Genomic DNA, 12,339 nt, shown 5'->3' on the forward strand with positions numbered 1-12,339 from the left:
CAGGCCTATGGCTGGCAGAGTGGGGGGAGCGCGGGGAATGGGCGACCCCGGGCCGCCTGGCGGCGCACGGGACGGGGCGAGGGTGCCGGCGCCCTCAGAACGTCAGGGACGAACTGAGAGGGAAGGCTCGGCTGCGGAGCCCTCCGGGGCAGGGGTCTGACATCTGGACGGAGTGGGAAAACAGCATCCTGCCCTTGGGGAGTCGGGAGGAGCCCAGTCACATCCAGCTGTGCAAACAGGAGGAGGAGGAGGTCCCAAGCCTACCCTTGGGAGAGGGGCGAGAGGGGTGGTAAAGCCGCCGCCGCGCCGGCCCCCGCGGTGCGGGTTGCGCCAGCCTCCCCGGAGCCCGACGCAGAAACTTGTTGCAAACAAACAGGCGACCGCGGGTGCCCCTAGCAGCCAGCGGCGGAGTGGGTGGGCGGGCGAGAGGGAGGGGAAGGCTGGCGGACGCCGCAGCGAACTGGTGGGCAGACCCGGAGTCGCCGCGTAAGCGGGGCCGGCTCAGTGCGGTGCGGCAGGCGCGGCTGTGCGGCAGCGGAAGTCCTTTGTTGCAGCACAGTCCCTGGCAGAGCCAGAGCCTCTCCGCGCAGCCCAGCCCGAACGCCGCGCGCCGCCGCCACTGCAGCTCGCGGCCCCTTCGCCTCCGCCCGCCTTTCCCGCGGCTGATTTGCCTTAAACTCCCTAAAACCTCCGCAGCCCCGGTTCCTGCTGCGGCCGGTGAGTATCTGCCAGTTGTGGGGCTATTTGCGCAACTTTGGCCCGGGCGGGAGGACGCGGGCCGCGGGCCTGACGGAGTGCGGGGCCGGAGCGGTGCCGACCCGTGCGGGGATCCAGGGCGCGGAGGACGCGCCGCGAGGACCCGGCGACGGGCGGCTGCCGGGCCGCCTGCTCGATCCCGCCGTTCGCCGGCGCGCCTCGTCCGGGACGTGCGGCCTCCCTGGGTCCGAGGCGAAGCCCCCGCGGAGACTAGTTCTCAAATTAGTTACCTTCTTTTCCCTTTCTTTCTGTCTTTATTTTTTGGGGTGGGGGGGAGGGGAGGGGAGGGGAGGTGTAGACGGGAGGCGGGAGGACCCGGTTGATTGACGTGCCCAGAGCCCGCTTCTCTCAACTTACGGCTGCGGCTCCTCGGCGGGTGGGAGGGGAAGTGTCCCGGAGCCCGAGGCCGCAGACTTGGGCGCGCTCCGACGGAGGAGGCGTAAGAGCCGTGCAAATTCTTGCCACGCTCTTTTCACCCCCTCTTGCCGACACACACGCTTTTTGTTCAGTAAAAAGTAGTGGGTCTCGGGTTTGGGAATTTTCGGTGGAAAAGATGTGTTTCCTGGGAAAAAAGTGCTTTCGATTCCAGTGGTGGGCGCTTGCTAGAAGTTCTGTTAGTGTTCGGCAAATGCGTTGGGTGTAGATCGGGAATCATAACCGCTAAAACTTGGAGGCTTGGGTCTGAGCTCAGCCACCTTCCCAGTCTTAGGTAAACTAATCAAGGAACGCGTCTGTAGGATCTGAAAGGTTAACATGACCTTTTCCAAATTGGGAGCGTCGGGGAGATGTCGGTGAAAGTCCTTGATGTTTTCTGGGGGACAGCAGGGCATTTTGTATGTGTGTAATAATAACTCCAGTCGAGCTTAAACGTGGTAGGTAACGCGCAGATTCTCGTTGACCTGAGTGTAGTTCCATACCGTGTGTCTCACGGTCTCACGACGGGAAAACTATCACAGGAACGATTTTCTCGAACCCGAGGAGTGGTTCCAGGCTTTTTGAGGAGCATTAGAATCAGTTTTATGGTTCGAAGTTCAAGGCACTTTGGAGCAGAAATGGTGAAGGATGCAGTTCTCATGTTAACTTCAGAGCAATCACTACCTTCTCCTTTGAAACGAAGAAATTTGAGTCTGTGAAATTTTGTCAGTGCAAATGGATATGATGGGGAGAATTGGGATACAAAAAGATGAAGCCTGAATGATGGCTGGCTAACACAACCTCAAAACTTTCCTTTTGATTCACTTGCTGGCTATCTGATGAAGTATCAGTAATAACTGAATGGGTTTGGGGCTTCCTCATCTTAGAGAAAATTGAAACCTGGTAGATGGGGAACTATTTTTAAAGATCAATAAAGACCGTCTGCAGTAGAACTTTTCATTAACATCTTAACATTCGTTTTAAGAGATTTCTCCATCATGACCGAACTTTCACTGTGTAGAATAACTCAGGTTGAGTCGCCTTTCCAGAAGCCTTTCTATTCTTCCCATTCCAGTGGGATGGCCTACTTTGGGGGTGGTTTGTGGGGGAGTCTTGGTGCCTCATTGTCAGAGAAAAAAGAGACCATATTTAACCAGGACCTTAGCGGGGCATGAGTGCAGTCTCAGCCACTTGCTCTTGACCTTGTGTTTTGATTTCATGTTAACAGTGCTAAATTTTTTTTAAAGATTTTATTTATTTATTTGACAGATCACAAGTAGGCAGAGAGGCAGGCAGAGACAGAGAGAGGGGGAAGCAGGCTCCCCACTGAGCAGAGAGCCTGATGGTGGGGGCTCCATCCCAGAACTCTGGGATCATGACCTGAGTCGAAGGCAGAGGCTTTAACCCACTGGGCCACCCAGGCACCCCAACAGTGCTAAATTTTTGTACTGTTTCCTTATTCTCTTTCGCCAAGCTCTGGAGAAGATAAATTTATGGAGCTTTTTAAGAGTGTCTCTGTGTTCTTTTTAGCACCATTTCCTATCCTAATGTGCAGGAGAAAAGAAGTGTCTGCTTTCAGGCTTCTCTTCTTCCAGTCAGGAAAGTGTTAAGCCTTAGCTATTAACCTTCTGGCCCAAAGGGGAGACAACCATTTGGGATACAAAGGCAGAAAAGTTTCCATAGATTTTTATTGTTAAGCTGTAATCTGTTGTCTTCCCCCAAAATTAAATTGTATTTGAAAAATACCTGCTTGAGAGGTCACTTTGGTCTCTGTAGGATGTTTTCTCCTGATTTTTTTTTCCTTGTGCTAGTATATTTTACCCTGAAATATTGACATTGTTAATCTTATATGCTTTTATGTGAACCAAATTAAAAGTGATTCATGTATATTGTTTTTTTCTCAAAATGGAAATATAAAATCCATGTTTTTTTGTAAAAATTCAGCGTTACTAGAGTACATAAAATACAAAAATGAAAATCATTCCAGAGATAACTGTTAATAATCAATTCCTTGTTTAAAACAAGGAGAGGCAGCATTCGATCATAACTGTGCTGTTGTATATGCCTCACCCTGCCTAAGGATGGCGTGTGATGATTCATGGCCTTATGTTCTCTATTCCCTACTCAGGTTGGTGAGAATTGACTAGGTAGAGAAAAGGAATGTTTTGCCTTGGACTGGTTTAAAATTCTATGATCAAGTAACAGACGCGAGTGTTTAAATATAACAGGGTTGCTATTTTAAGTTTGTCCTTATGAAGTCTTTACCTCCGTGGTCTGGTTCTCACACTGTTTTATGCTAATGATGATGTCCATCCAGCCTGTGATGGGTTGATTTATATTGGCCAACTCGTTTTAAAAAAACAACAACATCAGACCCCCCAAAAGCTTCATATTTGTAGAGAGTTTAATAATTTCATAGTTGGGAGGGAAGGAGTGGCTATACTTGCCATGAAAACCACTGCCCAGACATCCCTGTATTGATACGGTGTGAAGGGTCCTCCTTGATCAGTATCTAGAGGTAGCATGCCAGACATCAAGGACAGAGAATTAGAATGAAGAAGGGGGATTAATGACTGTGCAGTATGTAGATGAGGCATGGGAGGACACGGCACATATTTAAGATAGATTTCTAACTATACTTAAATCGTGGCTTGTATGGGATATACAAGAGATCTTAGTCAAATTACAGAATGAGTGTGAAGTGGTTGATGATGTTCTGAAAACGAAGCCCCAAAATAGTAGATAGAAGTTTAATCACAACATTACTTGAGTGTTGGGGACATGGGTTTTTTTATACTGCTCTGCTCTGAGTTTAAAATCGTTTTCCATATAATGTTGGAAAATGAATTAAATCACCAACCAGATTTTTCATTTCTTATCTACGGGAGCTACACATAATCCTTTTTTCAAGGTAACTAAAGAGCTCCGTCCCCACTTGACATCTTTTGGTGTTAGGGAAGGGCTTGCTCTGATGGGCTGTGGGAGTCAGCAGATGGAAGAGGAGATGGGGCAGGGGCATGGCCGGCTGCCTGCTGTGTGGGGCTGTGTGAGGGTGGGTGACTGTGAGGCTCAGGACGTTCCAAAGCGGCACTTCAGTTAGTAGTCATTGCCAGGAAGAGTGTTGTCTGGCTTATAAAAGCTGAAACTCAGGGTTCTGAATCAAGACTCCAGAGTTTGAGTCCCATCTTCTGCTTACACGATGAGCACTTTAGTACCAACCACTACACTTGTTGCCTTATTCACAAAATGAGGATAATGAAAATACCTATCTCAGTGTCGTCGTGAGAACCAGTTGTTTAATGTATGGGAACTTGCTTTGTAAATTTTTGACCACTTTGTAAAAGTTGCCATGATTGAAATAATGCAAAAATTTAAGTGCAAAAATGCAAATAATGCAAAAAATTGAGTGCCTGGCAGGCTCAGTCACTGGAGCATGTGATTCTTGATCTCAGGGTTGTGACTCTGAGCCCCTTGGTGGATGTAGAGATTACAAGGAAGGAAGGAAGAAATTGATAAGTAAGATAAAATGCCTATTTCAACATTTATTCATTCAAAATTGATCAAATACCAACTAAATGCCAGGCCATTGTTAAAGGCTCAGGGACACCGTGATGACTAAGACAATGCCTTGATCTCAGGGAGCTTACAGCAAAGCGGGGGAGCCACATAATTATAATCCGTGCCAAGAGTGTGGTAATAGACATAACATTCAGTTTGGATGATCCATTTTTTGGTCACCACATAGTTGTAGGTAGGGGCTGTTTGGAAGCACAGAAGAGGGACATCTGCATTATCCTGGGACGGGGGGCAGGGGGACTTTCCAAAGAGAGTGAGCTGGACATGGAAAAGGTTCTAAGCAAAGCGAATGGCATAGCATATGTGAAAGCATGGAAGGCTTTGCTGTGGTAGGTCCTGGGGATGAAGGGGATCTTAAATCTTAAATAGATTTAAGGCTTAAAAATGGAGTTAAGCTTCTTAGAATGAACACACTTTTTTATGATACTCTTTTTACTGGTTTCATTTTGTTGACTTTTAATTAGATGAGAGAGTGAAATTTTCAGGGTTTTGGTTGGAATTAAACAAGAAAAAGGTAGCTATAACTGGAAAAAAAAACACACAAAAAGCTGTGTGTATCTGCTGAGGGAAGGAGTCCGGGTAGCACTTCCCATTGTCCTAGAGCTGCTTCACCAGCTGCTGCTTTAGGGGCATTTGCTGAATACTTACCGTATTGCACAGAAACAGGCTAACAGCCTTGCCTTCAGGTTGCTCATAATCTAGTGGTGAGACCTATGGACAGACACACAGATAATGGTAATAGCCAGCTCTTACTTAGCATTTTCTCCCTGACAGCCATTGCCTTGTGATAACTCTACAACCTAGGAAGGATCATCATCCCCATTCTCAGATGGGAGAACTGAGGCACAAATTACTTACACAGCCTGCTCAAGGTCACACACCTACTAAGTGGCAAAGCCAGAATTTGAACACAGGCAATCTGGTTAGTCTGCGCTTTAACGCCTACTTTATGTTACTGTTCTGATGATGAAAATATAGTGTAAATAAGTGCAAAATAAGGAGATGATACAGAGTAATATCAAAACCTAAAATAGTGGGAGAGGGAGGTGCTGCAGGTTTTCTGGAGGAGGTGATAAACGGATTCTTAGGTATGTGGGAGGTTCAGGCAGAAGCACCAATCGGCATGAATAAAAACGGAGATAAGTACATTAAGTAAGGTGGGCTGGGCTGGGGATGGTTGGAGTAGAGAGAGCAAGCAGTTTTATGCTGCTTAAACATGAAGTTTGAAGCAAGAAGTAGCCAAACATAAGATAGATGGATGGGCACTGTTGGCTTTCTATGCTTTGCTTAGGAGTTTGTACTTTACCTTGAGGATACATGAAGGGAACCATAGAAGGGTTTAAGAAGGAGAATGATATGGTCTGATTTTTGTTATTTTTTGTTCTTTATTAATTGAGGGTGAAGGATGGATTTGAGGAGCCAGTTAAGGAGCCTGTTGTAATAACTCAGGAGTGATGTTAGAGGCCTCAGGAGGGCAGGGAAGGTAGGCGTGGAATAGTGGGGCAGATTTTGAGAAATACTGGAAAATTGGTGACATTAAGGGAGGGAGAAGTCCCAGGTGACTCCCAAGTAGCCTGGGTGATTGGTTCATGGCAGTGCCAGTGAGACAGAGAATTCAGGGGGAGGATTAGATTTAGGTGGGTCCCAAAGTCACAGAGGCACTTTGGAATAGATATAAGTTCCACAAAATGAACCCTGAGAATACCAAGAATACCAATGCCACGTGCAAAAAAGTGACTTCCTGGTAAAGCTGCTTTTTGCAGAGAGAAGCCTGCTGTTCACATGGTGCCCTCTAGTGGTCAGAAGATGCCATGTTGCCTCTTTAAGATGAATAGATCAAAATGTAGAGACTGCCTGGATTAAATACTTTTCTACTTATTTTCTTTAAAATTTATTTGTTTATGTATTTATGTATGTATGTATGTATGTATTTATTTAAGAGATCACTTGTGTGTGAGCATGAGTGGAGAAAGGGGCAGAGGGAGAGAATCCTGCAGTGGAATCCTGAGCAAAGAACCTGATGCAGGGCCCAGTCCCAGGATCCTGAGATCATGACCCAAGTGAAACCAAGAGTCCAGTGGTTAACCAGTTGAGTCATCCACATGCTCCTCTCTTCTTCTGGAGGGAGGGAGAAATATTCCAGAAGCCACTGTGTTCACTTTGCTTTCTGTATGCATAAATTTATTTCCTAGACCTAGCAGCTTACCTGTAGTAACACCTCACTCAGAAGTACTCGGTTGGCAACCTCAGCTTATCCAGTCCCCTGGCCAGAAGCAAGGCTAAAGCAGATCATTGCCTATTAGCAATTAAAATAGATGAAACCAAGTGCAGGAATTAAAGTCTTATCTTACAGATTACTTCCCTAGGTCTTCTCTGAAAATTATATAAATTCAGCTTCAGTGAGTTTTTGTCTAATTTCATAACCTATAACAGATTGAAATAGTGGGCAGCAAGAGATCAGCGTCACTTTCAGAAGTGATCGCTGTTGGCTTGACGAGCAAGGAGGCATAAAAATAGTAACCAGCCAACAAACCACAATCTCCCAAAGTACAGCAGTCGCGGGCCATTTTGTGTAGGTGCAAACAGCCCTTGCCAATTTGAATAGCTCCTGTATTTCGGCAAAACACAACGCAGAGGAGAAAGCAGACAGCCAGTTGGTTCTGTACTCAGGGACCAGGATTGAGGAGCCAAGGGCCTTTGCCGTCAGCCACTAAAACTGGAAGTGACCTTGAGCATGTCTCTGAACCTCTTAGGGCCTCAGTTTGTTTTCTCATCTATAAAGAATCAGGTTGAAATTGATCATTATAAAATTCTATGAACTGTGTTCACAATGATGATATTAATACTTAAGGAAAATTATATTATGCTTGACTAAAAAGACAAGAAGAAATTGTCCTCTCTAATTTATAGGAGACCCCTGGGAGGAGTAGGATTATCGTTATTGATGAGAAAAGCAGGTTTAGAGAGGTAAAGATGTTTCCTCATAGCTAAATAAGTGGTAGAGTTTGTATCCAGATCTATTGGTGCCTGCTTCCTGGGCTCTTTTTAAGACTTCCGTTTGAACAAGCATCATCAGGGGCCAGCTGTGTGGGCAATGTGTGCTAGGCACAGGGCACAGAGGCCATTAAGTCGCATCCTTATACCTGGAGGTCAGTGAGGTAGGCATTGCTGTATGGTACCTCTGTTAGTACAAATGATAAAAGTCACTCTGTAGCACTGGTAGGACTGATGTAAAGCTACATTAGGGTTTTAAAAGATTTTGGGGTGTGAGCATAGAACTGACTCACCATTTATAGCATTGTTTCTATGGGAATATGTGTTTCAAGTTCCAAATAACTAACTTAAAAATAAAGTTTTGGAACATAACCCAATTATAATTTCAGAACTTCCTGTGCTAAGTACTGAATTTGCAGTCTAATAACCAGCCAGAATGCCTGTTCTAAAAAGTGAAAAAATTTTTAACCTTGTGTCTGTCATTTAAGTGCCTTGAAGGGAAACTTTTTTTATCTTTAGGAGCAACTACAAAACTGGTTCTTCCTGGAAATTTCAAGGAGAAAACCTAAGGAACTTAATCAAGCTTAGACATTGGACCATATACTTTAGAAAATGGTATTCTAGGAAAGAATTTCGCCAGCGTGACCTTATTTTTATAGGTGACAAAAATCCCTGAGGCCATATTGTCAGGCTCAAGAGTCATATTGCTTATGTTCTAATGTTCTAATCCCACCAAGTCCTCTGTGGCCTTCCAGAAGTTATATAACATTGTATACAATACACATTACACACACACACACACACACACACACACACACACTGTTCTAATCCCACCAAGTCCTCTGTGGCCTTCCAGAAGTTATATAACATTGTATACAATACACATTACACACACACACACACACACACACACACACACACACACACACACACACACACACACACACACACCCCTCTACCTGCTTAGACTGGAGCCTGACCATTGATACTAAGGCCTAACAAATGCTGGCTATTCCCATTATTGTTGCATGATGGTTTTCATTTACTCTACCTTTATAACCTCCATTTACCAGTCCATTAAAGCATCTGTTTTCCCTCCCATTACGTTTTCATATTTTTGTTTATGCTGCTGTGTACCCCTCTCCCAATTCTTTACACCTACACACTTATGCAGATACCTGAAATGCCTTTCCCCTTGCCTTCTGTTTTTCTCTATCCTATTCATTCATTAAGGCTTCACTCAGATCCTACATCCTTCCTAAAGCCTACTGTTCTAGTACAGTCATGATTTTTTCTTTTCCCTCTCTCGCTGAACTTTATTCGGTATATTAATTATTCTCAAATCGTTTCTTGGTTCAAAATTTAATCTCTCATGTGGTATTAGCTCTATGTTTACCATCCTTCTCCACCCTCTACCACAGAGCTTTATGCAGTGTTAGGAATGTTGTAGGTGTTTGACACATTCTGATACTCTGATTTATTAACATCAGAAAATCCTTTCTTTTGACTTCAGGCAGGCTTTTTAAAAAGGATAGTCTATAACCTTCAAATTAAATTCATTACATATATCCAATCATATAAGACACAAATAGGTATGAGAAAATCACTGTATATATACCTAATGACCTTGGAGATTCAGAGATAATTGTTAGTAGTTCAGAGATTGGGGCACTGAATTGAGAGTCTAATACTAGGCTCTGCTGGAGATTCTCACCGAGGCTATGCAATTGTCCCCAGGGGAGCTTCCTTGGTCTTTGGCACACATTGAAAAGAGATCATTTGCTTTACAGAAGGAGTCACTCCAAAATTGTAACTGTAAGTAACTTCTTCATTCAGTTTATATGCCCAGTTATAGGCCCTTCCATTATCATTTGACTAAGGCAGAGGCAAAAGAAAGAAAGTTTCAGCAAAGCTGTTTTTGCCAATTTAAGAGATTTATAGTGATGAAGGAAAAGTATTTCTGATACCTTACTGTGTCTGTGAGAAATTTACTGAAATAGCTTACATGCTGTAATTTAGACCATGTCTACTGAATAAGACTGGAGGCACCCATACAGATAAAACAGCATTAGAGAGAAGAGTTCAAATATGGGTAGTGGCTTGTACAAGAGCATCTGGCCAGTAAACCCTGTTGTGAGGACTCCTGCCCTGTCGCTGCTGAGTGTTCTTTGCAGGAGGGCACATTATAGAAGTTCCAAGTGGTTGGTACCCACCTGGGTGGTCAGAATTCCATCCTGTAATCCTAGTACCTACTTTACCACACTTAACTACCCCCTTGATACACAATTTAACAATCTTAGATCTTTGCCACCTCTATGAAATAAGAATGTTGGACCAGATCAGATCTCTCTAAACATCTGTGGGTATCTAAATTAATATGCTGAATGTGCTTGGCAGCTGCCTTTGAATGAGATGAAACTTTTTCAAACTAAAAATTTTAAAATTCAGTGTAAAATGTTTTGCATCACCTAACTCCTTTCTCTTCTGGGAGAACTGCATGCATACAGATACCCTTCTGGCCTTAGAACCCTGGCTTTGGATCACATTTGAAGTCCTGCTCTCCTGAAGTACTTGACCTCTAGCTGTAATAAACTTGTTTCACCAGTGATACAGCTAGTAACACAAAATCAGTCACAGATTTCAGTTATAAAGACAAGAACAGCTACACCCTTGTGTACTGTTGGTGGGAATGCAAGCTGATGCAGCCACTGTGGGAAACAGTATGGAGGTTCCTCAAAAGTTAAAAATAGAGCTACCCTGTACCAGCAGTTGTACTTCTTGGTGTTTACTCAAAGAATACAGAAACACTAATTCAAAGAGAAATATGCAACCCTGTGATTATAGCAGCATTACTTACGATAGCCAAGATGTGGAAGCAGCCCAAGTGTCCATCGACTGATAAAGGGATAAAGAGGATGCAGGATGTGGTATATATACACAATGGAATATTATTCAACCATGAAAAAGAATGAAATCTTGCCATGTGCAATGGCATGGATGGAGCTAGAGAGCATATTCTAGGTGAAATAAATCAGAAAAGCAAATGCTAGAAGGTTTTACTCATATGTGGAATTTAAGATAAAACAAGCGAGCAAAGGGAGAAAAAGAGAGGCAAACCAAGAAACAAGACTCTCAACGCTAGGGAAAAAACTGATGGTTACCCGAGGGGTCGTTGTGAAGGAATGGGTTAAATAGGGAATGGAGATTTAAGGGGGGAACCTGTGATGAGCACTAGGTGTTGTGTGCAGGTGTTGAATCACTAAATTGCACACCTGAAATTAGTATAACACTGGGTATTAACTTGTATATACTAGCATAACACTGGATATTACTGGAATTAAAATAAAAACAAGAGCTAAGATATAAGCAGTACTTTTACTTAAAACATTTGCAAGCTTTACTGTAAGATAAAGTTAAGGGTTTTTTGGTAGAACTATTAAGAATATCAAAAAATTGAAAGGAGTAAACTTTTGGAATCTGAATGAAATTGGTTTTTCTGTTTGTTTGTTTGTTTGTTTTTTAAGAGTTTATTTATTTATTTGACAGAGAGAGATCATAAGCAGGCAGAAAGGGGGAGGAAGCAGGCTCCCTGCCCGAAGTGAGTGAAATTGTTTTTATTTATTTTTATTTTTATTTTTAAGATTTAATTTATTTGATAGACAGAGATTACAAGTAGTCAGGCAGGCAGGAAGAGAGGAAGAAGCAGGCTCCCTGCTGAGCAGAGAGCCCAATGTGGGGCTCGATCCCAGGACTCTGGGATCATGACCTGAGCCGAATCAGAGGCTTCAACCCACTGAGCCACCCAGGTGCCCCTGAAATTGTTTTTAATAAGTGAATGAATATTTAAAATTTTAATGCAAAAATTATTCTCAAGAGATAACAAGCTAAAAGTCTCACAGGAATTCAGATCCCTCACCCTGGTTCTGTGCCCTGCTTCCTTTCTTTTTTTCTTTTCTGTGTTTTGGGGGTTTGTTTTGTTTGTGTTATTAGGCCCTCTCCAAGCTTTTCTGAGTGAGGTATAACAAGAACAAAATTGTTGGGACTGCTGGGTGTAGGACTGCTATTAAAAGTTATTCCAGGGGCGCCTGGGTGGCTCAGTGGGTTAAAGCCTCTGCCTTCGGCTCAGGTCATGATCTCAGGGTCCTGGGTTCGAGCCCTGCATTGGGCTCTCTGCTCAGCAGGGAGCCTGCTTCCTCCTCTCTCTCTGCCTGCCTAGTTGTGATTTCTCTCTGTCAGATAAATAAAATATTAAAAAAAAAAGTTATTCCACCTTGGGGCGCTTGGGTGGCTTAGTGGGTTAAGCCTCTGCCTTCGGCTCAGGTCATGATCTCAGGGTCCTGGGATCGAGCCCCGCATCGGGCTCTCTGTTCATCAGGGAGCCTGCTTCCTCCTCTCTCTCTCTCTCTGCCTGCCTCTCTGCCTACTTGTGATCTCTCTCTGTCAAATAAATAAATAAAAATCTAAAAAAAAAAAAAAAAGTTACTCCACCTTTTAAAGTTCAGTTTACTGGAACGTGGATGTTTGCACAATGCCACTGAGGACACTACAGTTCCAGGGCAGCCTAGAAGCTGTAGAAGTAGTGTTAGCAGAATTTTGTTC

General features: G+C 43.9%; 1 protein-coding gene across 2 annotated transcripts in view; it reads left to right on the plus strand.

Moving 5' to 3' along the window:
- Window positions 1-19: 19 nt before the first annotated feature.
- The window catches only part of ZBTB1 (zinc finger and BTB domain containing 1), a 27,991-nt gene continuing 15,671 nt past the window's right edge, over window positions 20-12,339 (plus strand). For both annotated transcript variants that reach the window (XM_046007007.1, XM_046007006.1), the window contains exon 1: window positions 20-717. The gene's annotated coding sequence lies outside the window, so the exon portion shown is untranslated. The remainder of the gene's footprint in view (window positions 718-12,339) is intronic.

The sequence above is a fragment of the Meles meles genome, chromosome 6 (assembly GCF_922984935.1).
Source record: "Meles meles chromosome 6, mMelMel3.1 paternal haplotype, whole genome shotgun sequence".
In the NCBI taxonomy this organism is placed as follows: Eukaryota; Metazoa; Chordata; class Mammalia; order Carnivora; family Mustelidae; genus Meles; species Meles meles.